This window comes from Gorilla gorilla, chromosome 6 (genome assembly GCF_029281585.2).
Source record: "Gorilla gorilla gorilla isolate KB3781 chromosome 6, NHGRI_mGorGor1-v2.1_pri, whole genome shotgun sequence".
NCBI classification, from domain to species: Eukaryota; Metazoa; Chordata; class Mammalia; order Primates; family Hominidae; genus Gorilla; species Gorilla gorilla.
In genome coordinates, this window is record NC_073230.2 from 25,980,192 (window position 1) to 26,002,642 (window position 22,451).

General features: G+C 36.4%; 1 protein-coding gene across 4 annotated transcripts in view; it reads left to right on the top strand.

The window, feature by feature from the left end:
• HDAC9 (histone deacetylase 9) overlaps positions 1-22,451 on the top strand; it is an 857,715-nt gene that overhangs the window by 387,575 nt on the left and 447,689 nt on the right. The window contains exon 2 of one of the 4 annotated variants that reach the window (XM_063708396.1): positions 4,203-4,319. The exons of the other annotated variants lie outside the window; for them this stretch is intronic. The gene's annotated coding sequence lies outside the window, so the exon portion shown is untranslated. The remainder of the gene's footprint in view (positions 1-4,202; positions 4,320-22,451) is intronic. 4 annotated transcript variants of the gene reach the window in all.

A 22,451-nucleotide genomic window follows, 5' to 3' on the forward strand; every position in this document is an offset into this window, starting at 1 on the left:
CTTTATCTTCTTGTAAAGCCACAAGTTCCACCATGGGGCCTCTACCCTGATGACCTTATCTAATCTTAATTACCTCCCAAAAGCCCCACCTCCAAACGCTATCAACATATGAATTTGGAGATTAAATTTCAAACAAATGAAATTTAGGGAACACAGCAACACATTCAAACAATGGCACCAAGTCATCAAGGTGAACATCACCAGTGATAAGTCATGTGGCTCTCTACTCTACTTATGTGGGTGTGATAGGAAGGGCACTTCACCTCGTTGTTTTTCCCCCAAATTTATATCCTCAGTCCAATCACAAAAAAACACCAGACAAATTCAAATTCAGGAATATTCTGTAAAATACTTGATCAGGAATCTTCAAAAAGCATGTAGGTCATGAAAAACAAGGAAAGATGGGAAAGTGTCACAGATCAGAGGAGACAGCAAGTAAATGCAACCTGGGACCCTGGATGAGATCTTAGAACAGCAAAAAGGATACTAGTAAAAACTGATGAAATTCAAATAAAATCTGTAGTTTAGTAAACGGTATTGTACTCAGATTAATTTCTTTGTTTTAACAAATGTCTTATGGTTATGTAAGATGGTAACATTATGGAAAACTGGGTGAAAGGTATATGGGAACTTATACTATCTTGAAAACTTTTCTGAAAATCTGAAATTATTCCAAACAAAAAGTTTGTTGTTGTTGTTGTTGTTTAAACTGAAAAGGAAAAACATTTGGTAGGTAACAGATCAGTGGTTGCCAGGGGTTAGGGTACGGGGAGCATAAGGGAGATTTTAGGGGTGATGAGGCTCTTCTACATCTTGCTTGTGATTACAGTTATTGGAATCTATAAATGTGTTAAAATGAGTACACCAAAAATGTCAATGTTACCATATGCCAATTTGTTTAAAATAAAACAAAATAAAAGAAACAAATCTCAATGGGAAGCATAAGTACCTTTTATAGTAAATAAGGCAAAAGGGGAAAATGTTTGCCGGGCACGGTGGCTCATGCCTGTAATCCCAGCACCTTGGGAGACTGAGGCGGGTGGATCACCTGAGGTCAGGAGTTCAAGACCAGCCTGGCCAACATGTTGAAACCCCATCTCTACTAAAAATACAAAAAAAAAAAAAAAAATAGCCAGGAATTGTGGTGGGTGCCTGTAATCCCAGCTACTCAGAAGGCTGAGGCAGGAGAATCACTTGAACCCGGGAAGCGGAGGTTGCAGTGAGCCGAGATCTCACCACTGCACTCCAGCCTGGGCAACAATAGTGAAACTCCATCTCAAAAAAAAAAAAAAAAAAAAGGTTGGGTGGGAAAGTTTATAGACAGTGTAAAATTGCTGCCTTCTTTCTTACATATAACACTGTCATCATCAAATTGAAGAAACCTTATTAAATATATTTATTCTTTCCTTTAACAAATATTCATTGAATCCTAATGGTGTGTCAAGTACTGTGCTAAGGCTTGCCAGTAGACAAGAACTTGATGTGTTCTAGATGTTAAAAGAAGCCCTTATTCCAAGATAGGCCAGCATATACTATTAAAAAGTTATTGCATGAAGTCAGGGCGTAGACATATCGGGGGTTAAACAGACATGAAATATTTACGTGATATTTCAAGATAATGTTGGTACTCTATTAAACAAAGTGAATTATGATGACATAAGTTAAGAGGAGACTTAAGACAGCCTTGGATGTATAAAGAATTTTTGTGAAGGAGGTACAGAGAACTTGCAGAGTTTTCTTGTCTGTAATGTAAGACTATTATATTTAGAAAAGGAACATTGAAATTTAAACAATGTAATGTTTTTAGTTCAAAAGTATATTAAAATACTCAACACTAATGAGCATTTAGCATAAGTAAAACACTATTGTAAGGACTTTACATATGTTAACCTACATGATTCTCGTAAGAATTTTAGAAGATAGATACTATTATTTCCCCTATTTTATAGATAAAGAAACTGACACCAAGCATGTAGTGTGCCTAAGATCATACAGCTAATAAGTAAGAAAGCCAGAATTTGAGTCCAGGTATTTGACTCCAAAGCACACACTCCACCATACTAAATACATGGCATCCATAGTGATGGTTATTTAACTTTCCCAGCTGGAAATAGCGTAAAGTGTTTCAAATATCCAAGGAACCGTGTTTTTTTTTTTTTTTTTTTTTTTTTTTCTGATTGAAAATACAACTGGTTATAACATTTGTTTTTTTCTGGAAGCAGATAGCCTTTGCCATGCCTTCCAGTTGGCACCTTGCCCCTTGCTAATGTGCATGGATGGGTGCCTTTTGCTTTGCAGCCTGCCAGTAGAACGTGACCTTGGCAGCCCGCCAGTAGAACGTGACCTTGGCAGCCCGGTGTGCCAGCCAAGATTCCAGAAGAGCGAAAGTAGCTCTTAACTTCCTGAAGAAACTCTTTGAATCACCAACTATGCCTTGCCATATCTATCCACATGGCACTAGTCCTTTCACAAGGGGCTCCCAAGCTAATGACTCTAATTGGGGCTCAACTGTCTCTCTAATACATTCTTTCCTTAATTTTATGTTTTTCTCTGGTTGGAATTTCCTAATGTCTAAAATATTCCATTCTGTGTTACTCAGCAATGACCTTATTTGCTTGCAAGCATTGTGGTGACAAACATAATAATTAATTATGTGGAATTTTGTTTAGAAATATTTTTGTTGGAACTGAAACAGGAATTCTATATCTGTACAGTGACTGAAATACAAGGGCCCTCTCTAAATGAATTATGTGTTTAAATGTTCAGATTTTATAGTCTATTTAATTCTGTAAATCTTAATAATAAATTTGATGGCAAGCAGACTGTGAGTGGAATTTTAGATAACAACATATGTTCATAGTGATTCATGAAAATGTAATCCTTTATGGTAAATCTGTATTATTTATACCAAATCTTTCTCTGTGGCCTAGACCGCTTTTTTAAATTCCAGACTTCCTACAGATATATCCATTTAGATCAGGGTTTTTGAGCTTTGATGCTGTTAACATTTTGGACTGGCCAGTTCTTTGTTGTGGGGTGCTATCCTTCCCATTGTAGGATGTTTAGCAGCATCCCTGGCCTCTACACCCTAGATGCCAGTAGCACAACACTCCACTCTGTGGTGACAATCAAAAATGTCTTCAGAAGTTGCCATAAGACCCCTGGGCAATAAAATCATCTCTATTCAAGAACCACTGATTTCAATGTTCTATAGGCTTATGAAAAATGACATATACAAAATTAAACTCATTTTCCCCTTAGAGTTTCTCCTACAGAGGGGTTAGGAGCATATCTGAAGCAAACTCTGCCTCCCTGCTTTGATAGCTGTGGAACTTGATCAAATTACCAACTTCTCTATACCTCAATTTCCTCATCTCTAATATAAATACCTTAATAAAACCTCCTTCATATGACTGTTAGGAGGATTGAATGAACTAATATATATAAAACATTTAAAGCAGTTGCTGGCACATAGGATGCCTAAGTTAATATTTGAATAATCAGTTAATACTATTAAATGTTAGCAATAGTCCTACAGTACAGGAAAATTCTAAGATTTTTCTTTGTATAGAATATGTGCAGATACTTTTTTAAAAAGATTAATAAGTGACAGTAAATACATGAAACAAAGCTCAACATCATTAATAATCAAGAAAACACAAAATAACATCATGATATATAAATCTATTAAATTTGGAAATATTTTTAAAAATACTTCATATTAATAAGATTGTGGCAAAAGGCCCTGTACTCTACTGATGGGAGAATATGTGTCTGTTTTCTTTCTGGAGGACCAGTTACCACTATGTATCAGAGCATTAAAATATTTATAGTCTTTCACAGAGTTAATCTAGTTCTAGAAATTTATCCTAAGTGTGTAATATGTTAAAAATTAATGAAGTATATTAATTACTGTTATTTATAGTGACAAAATTAGAAGCTACCTAAAATCTCAATAACGGGAATGAAGAAATAGCTCATGGTATATTTATGTCATGCAATATGTAGATATCACATTTTACAAATAATAAATTAGGAGAATGCTCTGACTATGGTAATTCTTAGTTCAAAATGCCTCCATCACTTTCAAGATAATAATAGAAATATTTAAGTGTGCATTATCATGCACACATAAACATACACCTTTTAAAGTTATTTTTTGACAGACCCTGTGTATTTATCGAGTCATTTTTTCTCTCTAGGTTTCCTTCCAAATTCTCTACCCACACACCTTAAGAGATTCTGATACATCATAAATAGAGGGACATACATCTTTACATGAAAACGACATGGAAGATTTTCTGAGGGACATGTGAATGGTGAATTTGCATGATGTGGAGACCCAAAATGGCTGAGGACTGCTGCTCAGTGCCCCAGCTCTGTTCACTCGCCTAGAGTTTCCTGAACAAGCCCTGCTGCTTCTGTCTTCTGAGCTCTGACCCACCAAGCCATTCCCTCTACTTGGAGTGCTTTCCTTCCCTTTCTGCTTTTCCCTTCTCAAAACCAAGCTAAAACATTGCCTGCTCTATGAAACTTATCCTATCACCCTGTTCAGATGCACATGCCTTTCTTCTCTACTTTTGTGACACCACATGCAGATCTGTTCATCATATTTTCTGGTATTCATTTGTTTAAAAATATGAATTGAGATACCACTAAATGCCAGATGCTATATTAAGTGCTAACTACAGTCTTGGTGAACAAAAAGGTAAAATTTTCCTGCTCTCGTGGGGCTTGCATTCTTATGGAGGAGATGGAATATATTTTTTAAAACATAAAATTTAAATTTATTTTGAGGTGATTTTGATCAGCACCTCAAAGAAGCAAGAGGGTGAACAGCAGTAATATCTGAGGGACAAGCATTCTAATTATAGGGAACAGCATATTTAAAAGTCCTGGACTCGTTCAGTGTATTTTAGGAAAAAAAAAAAAAAAGAAAAGTGGCTTACAAGGTTGAGACCAACAGAAGTGCAGCAAGAAATGCGACCAGGAAGACACCAAGATGCTGTATGATAAAGTCCTGAGGCCACTGTAAGATCTTTGGATTTTAATCTAAGTGTGTAGAATAACATGATCTTATTTATGTAGTAAAATACTAAGAGGCAACCTTCTGGCTGCTCTGTAAGATGGGATTGTAGGACCCAAAGTGAAAGCAGGATGATCAGCTAGAGGCTGTCATGGTGATTTAGCTAATTGATGTTGCTGGCTTGGATCTAGGTGACAACACTGGAGGTGGGGAGAAGTTATCAGATTTGAAGGATATTTTGAAGGCAGAGTTGATAAGATCTCATAGGTTTGGTATAGGTTAAAGAAAGCTAAGCCTCAAGGACAACTCTTTAAGTTTTGGGCTTCAATAATTGGATGGATTTTGGTGGCACTTTGGTGAATGCTGAGTGAAGGACATGTTTAAGAATGAAAACATGTTAATTGATTCTGGCTGTATTATTAGGTGTGAGATGCCAACCAGGCATCAATGTGGAGATGTTGAAAGGACAGTGTTTAGGAAAAGGGTCAGAACAGAGATACGTATTTGGGCATCATCCTCATATAGATAGTACTTAAAGTTATGGTGCTGACATGCCTACCAGGGCTGTGAGCATAGTCTGTGAAGATACAAGTTCTGAGGTCTGAACTCTGGGCCACTCCACCATTTAGGGAGCAGAAAGAGAGTCTAACAACAACAACAAAAATGAGTAGGAGTGGTTAATGAATTAAGAGAACAGGAGGATGTGGACTATTAGAAACTAAGGAAAGACAGTATTTCAGGAAGCGGGAGCTGATCATCTAGGTCAAATACATAAAGAATTTACCACTGGATTTGCATTGTGGAGGTCATTGCCAAATGGCTACTTTTGTCAGAGCCATGATGCTATTCCTTGGCAAATGTTGACTTACTTATCTGTTTCTTCCAGGAAACCTGTGAACCTCACATAGGAGTGATTTTGCCCTCCAGGAAACCTTTGGCAATATCTGGAGACATTGTTGGTTGTCAAAACTGAGCGGTGGTGGAGTGATGCTACTGGCATCTAATGGATGGAGGCACAGGATGCTGCTGAACATCCTGCAATGCACAGAGCAGCTCCCCCACAACAAAAAAATGATCTGGCTCCAAACGTCAGTGGTTCCAAAGTTGAGAAATCCTGCACTAAACTTATAGTTCCCAAAGTGTGTGCTTAGACACCCCAGGGTGGACATAGGAGTGCTGTAGGACATTTTAAAATGTGAATGGAAACACAATGGCACCTGTCAAGCACTAAATGAACTACTAACTCAAGATAGTTCACAGTTTCAACATTAGCTTTCTTTTTTTTTTTTTTTTTAATAATGTCTCTTTGTAAAACTTGGTTTTGGAAGTTGCTGTGATAAGAATCAAATACTTGGTGAATATCATTGTGGAATAAGAAGTGAGAATGGCAGTTTCCAATCTGACTTCAAGGTTTGTGAAGTTGGGTAGTGACCAGAAGTTGTTGAGTTTTTAGGATGTAAATAGCTATTAAATTGTTTGGACTTGACAACTCAAGAAACTCAATTATTAGGTATATCTTTTAGCCTAGGGGGTGTAGTAAAAAATTATGGATATGCCACGGGCACCATAAAGCAGAAGGCTTGAAACTGCTTGGCTTGACTTTAAGTTCCTTGGAATAGGCATTGTGTATTAGTACTTTGTATCTGCAGCACCCAGAACAGTGCCTGCTACAAGTGTGAGGTGCGAGAATGCCAAACAGATATCCATAAGGAGATTGAGGGAAATTTAATAAATTTAAGAAATAAAATGGCAGGTATGAAATGAATGAAAGGGCACATGTGCACTGTAGTGTCAAGAGAATTATATGTTAAGTGGCAAAATTCTACCTACTGGTTCACTATGCACTACAACATCCCTAAATACCTCCCTACTTATATAGGATAAAATAAGAGAGGGGAAAAGAATAAAACTTGACTTTCTTATTCTTTGGCCTGTGAATCTCTAGACTAAAATTTCTTGAGTTTAGTGCAAGTTTACTTCCTCAGATTACATTATTTTTTCCCAATACAAATTTCTATTCTCACTTATATTATGCATATTGACAAAACTGTGATCTTATTCTGCAGGAATATGTGAACGGGAGTAATTTGAATATCTCCTAAATTTTTGGCTGCTTTTCTTCCTGCCCCTTTTGCCAAGCACTACATGCCCTAGCCTAATGATTGCATAGATGTTGGAAAGAGATGTTCTTTTTAGAGTTAGTGATTCTATTTTGCTTTTGAAAAAAATCTTTTCAGTGTAAGAATATGATTTCAGAATATAAACTTGTGGAAATATTCTTGGTATAGTGGCAAGAAGTCAGCTTTTAGAATGGGATATATAGTCCCATGCATCTCACTCTCACTGGGTCACATCTGGATCAAGGCATAAAGTTTCTTTGACTCTTAGATTTGTCACCTGTAAACTCAGAATACGAACTCTCAAAGTTCTTATGAGGATTAGACTAGTTAGCTGATGACAAGTACCTATCACAGTGCTTGACACAAGGAGATACTCAATAAATTATAGCTTCTCCTTATATTTCAACCTGACCTATCCTGACACCTTCTTTCTCCTTCTCATTCTGTTAGTCTTTTGTTTGACTTTAACACCTAGGATGAAGCTTATAGAACTTATTACCATTTTAAAATAGGCAAGTTGTTTGCTTTGTTGGTATTTTGTGTTGTATAGTGATGGGGTGGTATTTTCCCTATTAATAATGTAGTGCATCAACAAATGTAAATATATCCATAGAAGGTTCTCCAGCAGGGACAGAGTTGGAGAATCGCTGAGTCACCAGTCTCCCCTCACCTGAGAGTGTTCACAGTGAAACTTCTCTCCATTGTGTGTTTTGTGGCCTTGCTTATTTGCAATGGTCTGTCCTGAAGAATTTGAGATTAGAGACCCCATGGATAATCATATTCCAAGGTAACCAGAAAAACTAAGTTTCTGTAATAGTTATAACTTCTACTAAATATTTTTGCTAGAGCAGCTAAAATGCAGTCTGCCTGTGAAATCTGGCTGACTTACCTTATTCAGCCTATAAAAGTTATGTTTACTCTATAGTGTAGTCATTTAAGTATGTAACAGCATTAGCCTAAAAACTATACATACTTTAATTAAAAATTACTTTATTGCTTAAAATTGCTAATGATCATCTTCACTGAGTCATAACCTTTTTTGCTGGCTGAGGGTCTTGCCTCAATGTCGATGGCTGCTGACCAATCAGGGTGGTGGTTGCTGAAGGATAGGGTGACTGTGACACTTTCTTTTTTTTTCTTTGAGACGGAGTCTCGCTCTGTTGCCCAGGCTGGAGTGCAGTGGCACGATCTCCGCTCACTGCAAGCTCTGCCTCCCGGGTTCAGGCCATTCTCCTGCCTCAGCCTCCCGAGTAGCTGGGACTACAGGCACCTGCAACCCCGCCCGGCTAATCTTTTGTGTTTTTAGTGGAGACGGGGTTTCACCATGTTAGCCAGGACAGTCTTGATCTCCTGACCTCGTGATCTGCCCTCCTCGGCCTCCCAAAGTGCTGGGATTACATGCGTGAGCCACCATGCCTGGCCGACTGTGGCACTTTCTTAAAATAAGACAACAATGAAGTTGGCTGCATCGACTGACTTTTCCTTTCATGAAAGATTTATCTACAGCAAGTGATGCTGATGTGGTTTGATAGCATTTGACCTACACTAGAACTTCTTTCAAAATTGAAGTCAATGCTTCTCAAACCCTGCTTCTGCTTTATCAGCTAAGTTTATGTAATATTCTGAATCCTTTGTCATCATTTCCACAGTGTTCACAGCATCTTCACCAGGAGTAGATTCCATTTCAAGAAACCCCTTCCTTCCTTCCTTCCTTCCTTCCTTCCTTCCTTCCTTCCTTCCTTCCTTCCTTCCTTCCTTCCCTCCCTCCCTCCCTCCCTGTCTCCCTCTCTCCCTTTCTCCCTCTCTCCCTTTCTCCCTCCCTCCCTCCATTTGCATTCACAGTTTTGTGGTTTGGTTCAAGAGGCCTTGCTCTCCACCTGTCTTGGGTTTCAACATGCCTTCCTCACTCAGCTTAATCATTTCTAACTCTTGAATGAAAGAGATGTGCAACTCTTTCTCTTTCACTTGAACACTTAGAGGCCATTGTAGGGTTATTAATTGCCCTAATTTCAATATTCTTGTGTCTCTGTGAATAGGGAGACCTGAGGAGAGGCAGAGAGTCAGAGACTGACTGCTGGTCAGTGAAGTCGGAACACCACACACAACATTTACAGATTAAGTTTGCCGTCTTATATGGGTGTGGTTCGTGGTGCTCCAAAACAATTACACTAGTAACATCAAAGATCACTGATTACAGATTACCCTAACAGATATAATAATAATGAAAAAAAATTGAAATATTGCAAGAATTACCAAAATTTGATAGAGACATGAAGTGAGCACCTGCTGCTGGAAAAATGACACTGACACACTTACTCAAAGCCGAGTTGCCACAAAACATCAATTTGTAAGAGGAAAAATATCTACAAAGCACAATAAAGCAAAGCAAAATAAAATGAGATATGTCTGTAGTTGTATCTGGTATGTAATTAGCTCTTGGATTTATTGCTTTAATAAGTGTATGTGAGTCTATTGGTGTAACCTTCACTATGTAGAAAAAGCAACACTTTTGTAACTACATTTATGACAAAGGACTCATATCTAAAATGTATAAATAACTCTCAACACTCAACAGTAAAATAACCAACCAGAGCAATAAAGAAATGGGCAAAAATATTAAAAGACTTTTCACTGAGGAGGATATACAAATATCAAGTAAGCACACAAAAATGTATTAAATATCAGTGGGTAAATATATATATATATATGATAATAGCTAGAATTCAAATTATAATGTCAAATGTTAGTGAGGATGTGGATAAATTGGAGCGCTCATACATTGGTATTGGGAATGTAAAATGATACTGCTATTCTGGAAAATAGTTTGGCTGATTCTTTAAAGATATAAAAAATAGGCCAGGTGTGGTGGCTCATGCCTGTAATCTCAGCGCTTTGGGAGGCCAAGGCGGGAGGATCACGAGGTCAAGAGATTGAGACTATCCTGACCAATATGGTGAAACCCCATCTCTACTAAAAATACAAAAATTAGCTGGGTGTGGTGGTGCGTGCCTGTAGTCCCAGCTACTCAGGAAGCTGAGGCAGGAGAATGGCTTGGACCTGGGAGGTGGAGGTTGCAGTGAGCTGAGATTGCACCACTGCACTCCAGCCTGGTGACAGAGCAAGACTCTGTCTGAAATAAATAAATAAACAAACAAATTTACCATATAAGCCAGCAATTGCACTTCTGGGAATTTGTCCTACAAAAATTAAAACTTATGTTCACACAGAATATTGTGCACAGTTGTTCACTGCAGCTGTTTTCATTTGAAATAACTCAAAACAATAAACATTCACAGTGTCCCTCAATAGTTGAATAGTTAAACAAACTGTGTGGTACATCCATGCCATGGAATACTGCATTGCAATAAAAATGAATGTACTGTTGATACAGACAACAGCTTGGATGGACCTCTAGGGCATTATATTGAAGGAAAAAAAGCCAGTTTCAACAGTTTACATAAGGTATGCTTCAATTTATTAACATTTTAAGGATGTTAACTTCCTGATTTTGATATTGTACTATTATTATATAGGATGTAACCATTGGGGAAACTAGGTGAAGCTTTCACAAGATTCCTCTTTGTACTACTTTTGCAACTCTCCAAGAATCTACAATTATTTCAAAATAAAAAGGTGGTTTTTTTTTTTTGGTAAAGTCATATTTTATGCACACGCACACCCACACCCACACATACACACAGTTTCTTATGGGAAAATGTTATTTTGAAGTAAATTGGGAATGTAGGCATTTCATTTATTCTTTCCAAAATCATTTGTTTCTACTTTTGCAGGATTTTTTTTCTTCTTCCTCCTCTTTCTCTCCCTTCTCCCCAGTTTTTTTTTTTTTTTTTTTTTTTTGTAGGATACTGAGATAGCTTACTTTTCTTGCTTAGGAATGCCTTCATTTTTTGGAAAGGCATTCTTTTTTTTTTTTTTACCATTTTCAACTCAATTTTAGTTATTTAATTTTCCTGTCATTATAATTTGGATATATAACTTCTTTGAGAAGTGCAGATCATTTCATAGCTATCTCATTCTTTATAACTCAATCTTTTTGTTTTTTAACAGATTAGAACCTAAAGCAGAGAAAGTTAGTGATAGAAAGCATGAAGTAGAGTAACAAAACTGAAAACAGCCAGTTGCCCTACCAACCTGTTCTGCTCTATTCTTTTACTTTTTACTGTACTATATTCGATCCCATTTTATTCATTCCATTCTATTTTATGATTTCCCAACCTATATGTATTCCATTCATCATCCTATTCTGTTCCATTCTATGCAATAAATATTTAGTGAGTGTTTAGTATGTGGCAGGTGTTAGTCTATGTGGCTTGGCATGTACCAGTCAACACAATAGACAAAAAAATTGCTGCTCTTCTAAAGCTTACATTACAAGAGGAGGAGACAGAAACAAAATAGACTTAATTCGTAAGTAAATTTTAGAAGTTAGTGAGTGCTATGGAATAAAGAAAGAGTTAAGTAGATGGGGGATATCAGGTGGGAATGGAGGGAAAGTTACAATTTTCAAACAGGGTAAGGTGTGAGAAACTGTAAGGAATTTTGCCATAAATTGATCTGAGCGATGCGTTTTCTGATCACTAAGAATAGCAAGGCCAAAGGCACTAGGATGTGAGACGCCTGGAATGTTTAAGAAACAGCAGGGAGATCAGAGTGGCTGGACTAGAGTGGTGAGAGGAGAGTAGATGCAGGTGAGGTCAGATAGGAAAGAAAGGTCTGACTACACAGGGCTTTTGAAGGTGTTGGTTTTTACTCTGAGCAAAATAGCCAGCCATAGCAGGGCTTTCAGCAGAAGACCACATGATCTCAATTATAGTTTAGGACCCTAGCAATCCTGTTGAGAAAGACATTGGCTTATTCTATACTCTTAGCTGTGAAGGTAGAGAGAATTATTATTCATATTATTAACAACAACCACATACACCAAAAAACCCTCAGGATATTTTGAAGATAGAGTCAAAGGGATTTCCTGATGAATTTAATACAGATTGTGAGAGAATGGAAGGGGTAAAACATGATTCCAAGGATTTGGGCATGAGCATCTGGAAGGTTAGTGTTGCCAACAACCAATATGGAGAAGATGGCATATGGAGCAGGTTTGAGGGGGAATGTCAGGAGATCTTTTTTTAGATATGGTAACTTTGATATATCTTTTAGACATACAAGTAGACATTGCTTGTAGGCAGGTGGGTATATGAGTCTGGAGTTCATGAAAGAGATCCAGGGCAGAGATACATATCTGAGAGTTGCCAACACATAGTGATATTTATCATGAGATTAGATGAGGTTACCGAGGAAGTGACTATAGGTAGAGAAGAAGACCAAGAACTAAACCCCAGGGAACCAGAGTTAAGAAGTCAGGGAATAGACAAGGAACCAGAAAATGAGACAAGAAGCAACTAGTGAGATAGAAAACCTGACAATGTGTGTCCTCTCAGCCAAAAGAAGAATAAGTATCAAAAGCGATCCAATTACTAAACTATATCTCTTACCTCAGTGCAAATGTGTATGATGTGATTCAATATCTTCCTGTATCCCTAATTTTATTTTTATTCTATTTTTATACTGGAAAACAGGATCATTTTTTGTTTGAAATTTAGCCTGCTAAGAACAAGTAGACTTTGTTGTTGTTGTTGCTTAAGTTTCAAATAGAATCAACATTGTTTAAAATTGTTTTAAGAACTAGATTTGGTGTTAACAGTTTTTCTGTGGTGAGTCTGAATTTCCTTGAGCCGTTATTTACAGCAGAAGGTAACCACTACACTTATTCTAGGAGGCTGGATTGAAATGTATTTTATGTATTATTATTTTAGGAAAAAGATATTAAGCATCTTATCTTTATTATGATCACATTTGTTATTATCAGCATCTTCTATAAATAGTACTTTTTGAGGCTACATGTTATTGTGGACTTGTGCATTTTTAAAAGATTAAGCATTTGGCTTGGAATTATCAAGTAATCCTGTGTAGTAACTGTGATTAAAATTATGCAGGAATTCATTTCAAACTGTGACAAATATATTGTAGCTTACACTCTTCTTATTGAATTTGTTCATATATTTTATCAAGAATGTGAAGTATTTTTACATTAAGTTTATGTAGGTTTATAGGTGGAAATATAAATTATTAGTAATGCAAATTATGATCTTGAAAAAGTAGCTAGATTTTCAGGTTTTCCTTTTTTTTGAGCCTGCAGAATATTTGGAAATTAATTTGCATTTTTTGGTGTGTATTTATATTGTCTTTTGCTTATATTCTGCATTACAGGATTCTGAGTTTCCACTTAATGAGTAGGCTTTACAGTACCCACAAGTTACTGCAACAAAGTTAAAAAAAAAAAAGCACTAGAAGCCTAATGAAATGGACTGCTGAGAACAGAGCTGAATAAACACAAGCTTCCCTTTTTGCAGTGACTGTTCCAAACTAAGCAGAAGCTGCTTCTTTATTTCAGGGAAGGAAAAATAATGACCTGGTTTTCTTTATTTTTCTGGTGAGCAATTTAACTGCTACCTTCATTTGGCATATTCTCCCACTTCTTTTACTGGAATGGGCTATAACTGTAGGTATGGCATTCTTTGCCACAATGTATATTTTCCTTACTGTAGTGTATATTTTGAGCCATATTTACCAACACAGATATTTACTTTTTCTCTGAGATGTGGTCTAGAAGCAATTGCTCAGAGAGAAATTCAACACTGACTCTAGAGGTAAACCTGTACCCGGCATTTCAATGTGTATGTGTGTTTGTAGAATTATCATCAAAGAGAGAAGATTATTCTTCCAGATGGCATTTACCTTAATAAAAACTGCTAATATGCACAAGCTTGAAAACCATTTCTAATCCAAGTGTACTGGCAGCGTGTTATTTTCAGGAGTAGTTGCATTAACTCTTTGAGCCTTTTAAAAAAATTATCTTCTACTTTTGAGCTAGGTCTTTTGAAAGATAATAGCTATCCTAAGTAAGTTATCCTTTGAGTACTGTGCGTGTGCACCTTTGTGTGTATTTGTGCTGTGTGTAAACCATTGTGTATTTTGGCATGGCCCAAGTCAGCAGGAAGGCTCCAGGGCTGAGGCTGCTTTCATCCTCTGTTACACCCTCACAACCTTCCTGTTTTACGATAATTCTGAAACCTAATGCTCCTGCTACTTTTAACTCAGAACCATGTTTATTTGCCTGTGGCCTGCTTTATTGTAAAATAAAAACCTTAAGAACCCTATGTTTTTAGGGTGCTTTTCCCCCCTCAAGAACACTGTGGTTGTCTTAAAGCCTAAATGACTGTGTTTTAATGATGTGTAAAGATACAGTAAAAAATAAATCATGGCAATTTTGTTTTAAGAAGAAACTTTTAAAGGCAATACATGCTGCAGACTTCAAAAAGTCTAATCAAACAATTAAGAACAAACAGCACTTGTGTGAACTTATCATTTTATTCTGCACTTTTCATAACATATTAGGTGTTAAGCTTCGAAAGATTCTGCTTTAATACTGGGTAACTATTGGTAGGGGATTTAAGTCACAATTATTTAAACATAAGTTTTTCACAGATCTTGAATGTCTCTGGGAATTTTCTCCCCGAGGCAAATAATAGAGGGAATTAAAGCTGATTTGTTTTCTTTGCCAATTGAAATTATGAGATAGGTGGCTGCCACTGATTTTATCTTACCTATGAGCATCCTACAGCCCCTTTATGTTCTGGTAATGCTCCTGATGGTGATGCATAGTAAATAGTGGAGTAAATTAGAAGAGAGTTATAGGTGCGATGGGAGTAATGGATAAGTTAAATGCCATCTTTATCCTCAAGGGACTTACAGTCTGGCTCAGTATTTCTTATGAAGGGAGGTTGGGACACTATTGGCATTTTAGGTGGGGCAGTTCTTTTCTTGTATGGAAATGTTCCACACATTGTAGGAAGTTAAGTTTCTCTGGCTCCTGCCTAGTAATTATTAGTAGCACCGTTAGTTACTGTGACAGTAAAAAATAAGTCCATATATTTATCAGATGTCCTCTAGAGAAGGTATTAATTGTAATCCTTCTTCCTTAGAACAGTTGGAAGATCTGAAATATACACTATATGCATAAGAAGTGATTATAGAACTGTATTGTCTATATTGTCGAAACTATGTTAAAGGAATGATGCATACCATAAAAGCTAAGAAAAGACAGGAAAAAAAAAGGCTGGTTAGTTGCCTCTGTGTACACCAACTGGTATTACCGATCACTTTTTTTTTTTTTCTTTTTGAGACGGAGTCTCTCTCATCACCCAGGCTGGAGTGCAGTGGCGCGATCTCGGCTCACTGCAAGCTCCGCCTCCCGGGTTCACGCCATTCTCCTGCCTCAGCCTCCCAAGTAGCTGGGACTACAGGCGCCCGCCACCACGCCCAGCTAATTTTTTGTATTTTTAGTAGAGACGGGGTTTCACCGTGTTAGCCAGGATGGTCTCTATCTCCTAACCTTGTGATCCACCTGCCTCGGCCTCCCAAAGTGCTGGGATTACAGGCGTGAGCCACCGCGCCCTGCCCAGATCACTCTTGAAGATCATGCTGATTCTTCTGCTGTGACTATCCTCTTCTGTCTCCCTCCTTTTTTTTTTTCTGCCCTGGATAACTCCTACTTAACCATCAAGATAAATTAAATTGTTATACCTTCCAAGAAGCCCTCATGAGCTTTCTCTCTTCTTAGACTGGGTGGGATGACTATGAACCTGGTTCTTACAAATCATTGGGAGCATCTCTGTCACTGTCTTCTAGAATTCTACTGACATCATCTGTTAAGGGTCCTTTCTATCTTCTCAATAGCTTCCATGTGTATATTGCAGGCAGGAACTATATACTACATCTTTCTTACCTAGTTAAATTCTATGTGTGAAGTGCATATTCAATTAACTGACCTGAACTTGGCAGAAACATATAAAATTGTGTAGTTGTATAGTTGATGAAAACATATAAAATGTAGTTTCATTATTTTTTGACATCAAATTAAAATTCTGTTCAAAAGTCTCCTTTAATATAACTTTGCTCATTTAAAAAAGATTCTTATGCCCCACTGTTGGAAATATAATTTGGTACAATGCTTTTGGAAAGACATTTGGCAGTAGGTATCAAGAGATTTACAAGTTCATGGTATTTGATTCATTAATTCCATTTCTGGGAACCTCTCCTAAGGAAACAATTCTAATTATAGAAAAAGCCTGATACACAAAAGTCTCCATTTCAAAACTGTTACTAACAGCAAAAAATTCCGAAGTCTTCAAGAAGTCTGGGGAATGGGAGCTTGGTTAATTATTGACAATCCAATTCTAATGGATAATTTTGGGACAATTGTGGGGAATTGTGTGTGAATATGATCTGGGTTTTAGATGTGATGAAATTATTCTGAAACAGATGGAGATTGTTGACCCCCCAAAATAATATAGCTACAATACAATATGAATATATTACCTCATTTTAGTATACACATGGAGACAGACACAAACACACAGATGTGTGTATATGTAAAAGATCCAAGAGGATATACTGGATCTTAGCAATGCTAACATCTGGGTATTAGGAATTGATGTTGATATTTTCTGTATTTTATTGTTTCCTAATTTCTACAATACCCATTACACAGATGTAATAATAAACGATATCTTTAAAAAACAAGGAATCGAAAATAATTTAAATGTTCATTAGTAACATATGGCTAAATTAATTATTGTAGGTCTATATTCTAAGTTATTTCATTATATTCAAAGACAATATGAGAAATTTTTATAACATGGCAAAATAGTTGTGTTGTAGTATTCAGTGAAAAGAGCAAGATGAAAACCTTTTTACATAGGTTGGTCTACACTCCAAAAGTAGATCTCACAGTGATTTTTTCTACATGGTAAAATCTTGGGATTTTCTTTTTATTTTCTTGAATTATTTTTCTTTAGTAAATATATCTTTTTAATTGGAAAAATAAATATATCATCAAAAATTCTGTTAAAAAAGTTCATGCTTCAAAAGTTTTAGGTTATTGTTGGAGGCAGTTCAAAAATGTTATAGCTGCGAATCATGGCTGTATTTAAATACAGGTAGCACTTCGTGTTAGAAATATGTGTTGGGAGGAGTTTATATTGTGTGTTTTGTACAGATAGGGTAAGATTTCACAAACTTCTTATAGACAAAAACAGTTACAAAGATTTGTGTCAATTTAGCATAAAGGTGAGTTCCTTAATATTACTTTTTATTAAATCGTTTATTCATTCCTTCATTCAATAATTATCCATTGAGCAAGGGCTTGGGTGCCCAAGATTCAGAAATAAGAAATGTAGTAGGAAACAACACCTAAAATTGACTTTTCTCTCACCTTTTGGGCAAAAATTGGAAGAAAGTTAAATTCTCTTACGATAGCAGTATCCTATGTGATCAAAAATTCAAAGCGTCTTTACTATCTAAATAATGTCTATTGAATTTTCAGATGTTCTCTCAGCTCTTTAATTAAGTTCCCTAATTTCTGTCTCAATCCAGTGTTGAAGTCAGCAGCCAAATGCCACATATGGAAAAATGTTCCTCTGGAAGTAAATTGAATATTTTAAAAATTACTGTCACTTATCTTAATATTTAACTCAATAAAACTTCTGTTTCTCAGTGTTTCCCCACACATTTTCATGTGTCTGTTAAATTGTTGGTAATGCTGCATACATAATTCCTTGGAAAACTAAATGGATTCTCTATCATTTAGAAGAGTTTTGGGGGTAATGTGGTAAATCATTTTTTAAGTTGGGTAAATAATTCTTTTGAGTAATTAAGTAAATCTAATGAGTGCTGTTTAATTGCTTATTGGTTTATTCAGTCTTTTTATTTGCTTCCTGTATGGCAAGTTCAGAAACCTATTAATATTGCTATTTATTGAGAGGGCTTCTTAATATCTTTTAATGAGAAAAATACCTGGTGACAGTTTATTAGGGAATTCAGTAGATTCAAGAGGAATTTTTAAATGATCTCATTTGTATTTTAGCTATAAGTTAGGAGACAAGGTTCTGTGCTCAGATTCCCAGCTACTGTAGGAATTGTATGATTGTGGTTATTTTTAAAGCCAGAAGACGCTATTTTGGAGTTCTGTTATTTCAACAATCTAGATCTATTCTCCATGTGATATTGACTTAAAATTTAAAAAGCAGATGTAGGTCAAAGGAGATTCTGCAAACACTTTTGCTGTTTTATCCTGGGGCTTTGACAACTTTAAAGCAATGATGAGTTTTTTTTTTTATATCTAACCTTAATCCTCGTGGTATACTTTAAAGTCACCTCTCCCTAAGTTTTCTTTATTACAAATAAAATGTAAATTACAAATGTAAATAAAAATGGGATTGTTATATGTGTTCTTTATTTTAGTTATGTTATCTGTTTCATCTATAACATATAGAGATATAAACATAATATTTCATGAAAGATAGACTTTATGGAGAATACACAGAATCTGTTACTAGGGATTTCTACTAGTAGTAGTAGTAGTAGAAGGGGTGAGAAAAGGGAATTTTTGACCTATTTTTCTCTTGTATGGTTAAAATGTTTTGCCATGAACATTGCAAATTATATATTATAAATTACTTTTATAATTTAAAAATATATTTTATATTGTAAAATATTATAATTATATTATAATGATATTAAGTATTATAAATTATTTTTATAATTTAAAACAAAAATGAAATATTATTTATATACAAATTGTTGGTTTGTATTAGGCTTTTGGCATATTAGGGGCTTAATAAATATTTAATTGAATTTCAGCATGTACTAACATATATTTTTCTTTTTACAAGTGAGCCTACTACCTGCTGAACTTGAAAGACTCTAGCATTTAAAAGTTCTTTAACAATATATGAAACCTAGAATAAACAAGCATAAAGACTTTAAACATTTTTAAAAGCTGTTTAAAGAATGTTCTTATATTGGTTAGCCTTTGGGCCCCAAATACAGAAAGCATTTATTTTCATTTTAAAAAGGGCCCCCAAACAAGACAGGGCTAATAAACTAGTTATAGGATACAGTTTTTTTTCCATTTAGAACTTTATGCAATCTGTCATCTTCTCCGATCCATCATTATTAATGGTTAGGCTTCTCATGTTTTACATACTTTATTCTTAGAATCCTCAGAAAACACACTCATTTTTCCTGCTACTAAAATAAATAAACATTGCAATTTATTCCTAAATATAGTGTATTTCCGGTTATTGGTGTTTCTTTCACAGGCCATTGGTAAGTGAAGGAACTACAGAGAAATAAGGGGTAAGAGGAAATAAAAATGCTATCTCAAGGTCTTTGTTCTGCCAAGGTCATCTAAAAGCTACACAGCAGGGTTCATTTCAAGACTACATTTCAGGGTTAGCTCACTAAATGTATCCACCATACTCTACAGATGGGGAAACTCAGGTTGTGCTTAGCCTAACATACTTGGTTCTGATAATGCTTCGTTCTGATAATGCTTGGTTCTGATAATGCCAAGATGATAAATAGACTTAGTCCCTCTCTTGTAACGTTTATATTGAATATATGGGTTTTGTATGATACCACCAGAAAACCAACTTTAATTGCTTTCTCTTCTACCCATTCAAACTAGCACTGAAAGAGAAATCTGACTCACTTGCCACCACTTGAGCACGAACTTTTCTGGCAACATTCAGATAATTAAAAGTCATCAAAGCACTTTAGCCTCAAATGGTCTCGATTCAGTAATTATCAATGTAATGACGTTTTCTTCACAGTAAAGGTTTCTCAGATTCACTAGCTCAACCAGCTGCATGGATACACCTGAAACAGAAAAGAATGGCATGGTCAGCTTTGCTGTTTGCCCCAGCTTTTATGTTCCATAGCTGCTTTGCCAGCTTGTTAAGAGTGGTGACATTGGGAAGTGAGGGGAACAGGTAAGGCAGGGAAATGCCTTCCATGTTGGGTGAGGTGACATCCCTGTTTTGGACTGATGATTAAAGCTGCCTCTTTTTCTGGTGGATGCTTACCCAGGGTTCACTCATCTACAGTTCCCTGAACTAAATGAAGCATCCCCCGACTGACCAGTTACAACTTGTTCTTCACACTTTGGACATTAGTCTGTACACCTCCAGAATATTCCTTCTGAATTCCATCTAGGTGTCTTTCATGGGCAGATTCTAAGACAGCAAAGGCCAATACATCTTGTTCTCCCTCTCTCCCGGCCCAGATCTGACCCACACAATACATACACACACCTTCGTCCTGCTGATTAGATGGGTCATCTTTGCCCAAGTGTGTTCAATCACCTTCTTATCCTTGATATTTATACTTTAGATTTCTCAGGCTTGAGTGAGAAACCAATCGATCATATCTCCAAAACTTCAGGAAACATATCAATCTCTCTAAATGAATTCTCTGAAGTCCTTCTTACTAATGTTAAGGTGAGGGACAAGCAAGCCTGAACCATCCCTGAGGAGGAGGGGCTAGGGACATGGAACATACTGACAACTCTCTCTCAAGACATTCCCCATCTCTTTTTCCATCTCTTTGACCGGTTTTACTGCAGCCCTTTTATACCTTTGAGTTTAAGGAGCTAAGGCCCCTACACTGGTGTTCAGTTATTCCCTTTTCAGCCTGCAAAGGTGGTCTGGAATGTGGGAGTAGTTGACACCTACTTTCCTGGGGTCTCAGCCAAATGAAAACAATTATTTAGTAACAGCTTTGGGAATATAACTTTTTCACCCTTTTCTGTGGTCTCTGAGATACTTTTTAATCCTCAAATATTATATTCTAAGGTCTTTTAAAAATATCTGTGTGTTAGAAGCAGTAATGCTGGCTGTACCACCTAAATATAAGTCTTACACTAAATGTGAGTCAAATTGACCCAAATCCTAAAGTCTTCCTATATTTGTTTTGATTACTCATTCACTTGAATAGATAATACATGACATGATATGAAAGCTAAGATAAGCAAAAGACTATATAATGAAAAGTCTTTCTTCTGTTGTAAATCTTAGTCATGTTTCTCTTTCCAAGAGGCAAATTTTTTATTATTTTTAAGATTCTTATTTCAAACATTTCTGGAGATCTCAAGATTCATGTGGAGAATATAAAAAATAGTTGGGCTCAGACTGATCTGACATAATATTAGGTATATGTTATCTGTCAGCAGAGAGATATTGAGCATGGACCATAACTGGGCTCACTCTTGCTATTCTACTTGTGAGTTAGAAATAATACTAAAGACGTCTAGGAGTTGTGAGAATTAACTGAGAAAAATCGATTTAAAGGAAATAGTAGTTTCTGTTGTAGAATATTCACTCTATACATATTAATTTCTTAAAGTCCCGACCTCTTTGTGATGTTGTATTAGCTTCTGCTTCCGCCCCACCCTCAACACTAACCATTGTGCCACCAACATCCCCTGTATGCCTCTGTGACAGCTGCTTGGTTTCCTGCATATACTCAGTTCCAAAACCTTGTTGTGTAAAGTGTGCCTGTTGTGCCCTGTGCACATCTCTGACATAGCACTTCTTCACTACAGTGTAGTGGAATATGCGTTTTTCTCTTCAACTTAGTGCTTTGTTTTGTCACTCAGCACAGTGATTGGCACCTAGTAAACAGTATGTATTTGTTGGACGAGTGAGTGCACAAATTAAGCACCCTCATTAAAGGCCTGTTCTGTTTTGATAGAGGGGACGTGGACAGAGGTGAAGCATTTTGATGTGGGGAATTGTGGGGACCATAGAACTAGCTCCCCTGGAATCAGAGAGGGAGCATTAGCTTGGTAGAGAGAAAGAATATGTTAAGGAAAAGGCAAGGGGCAAAGTCAGAAGGCCATGAAGGTCAGATAACACATCTGGAAGTTTGCTTGGACCTCACCTTGTCCCGTGCTCTCCTCCTGGCATTAGGAAATGACTATCTTGTTAAGACACTGGCGCCTTTGAAGGATACCACCGATATTCTTACATACTGTATCAGCCCCAGAAAGCCTTCGGTGTCAGGGGATAAAAAGAAACAACAACAAAAAAATGAATCATTTTTCTCTCACTTTCAAGTGATTAGAGTAGAAGAAATAGAAAGATCCATTGCCTTGATTAAAAGAAGTCAGTTATTTGTGGTGGCATTTTAAGTGGATGCTTTCGCATGTGCTTCTCCAAAAGAAGCTGGTAATAGTATGTATTGAATTTAAATGTAACCTGAACAGCTAGAGTGAGCACACTAATATGGCATTGGCAACTTCACTGAGCATATTTTAAAAATTCTAAAGGAATATGCCAATTCCCCAGAGATTATCTTCATTTCCGAATGAAGAAATATTTTGTTCT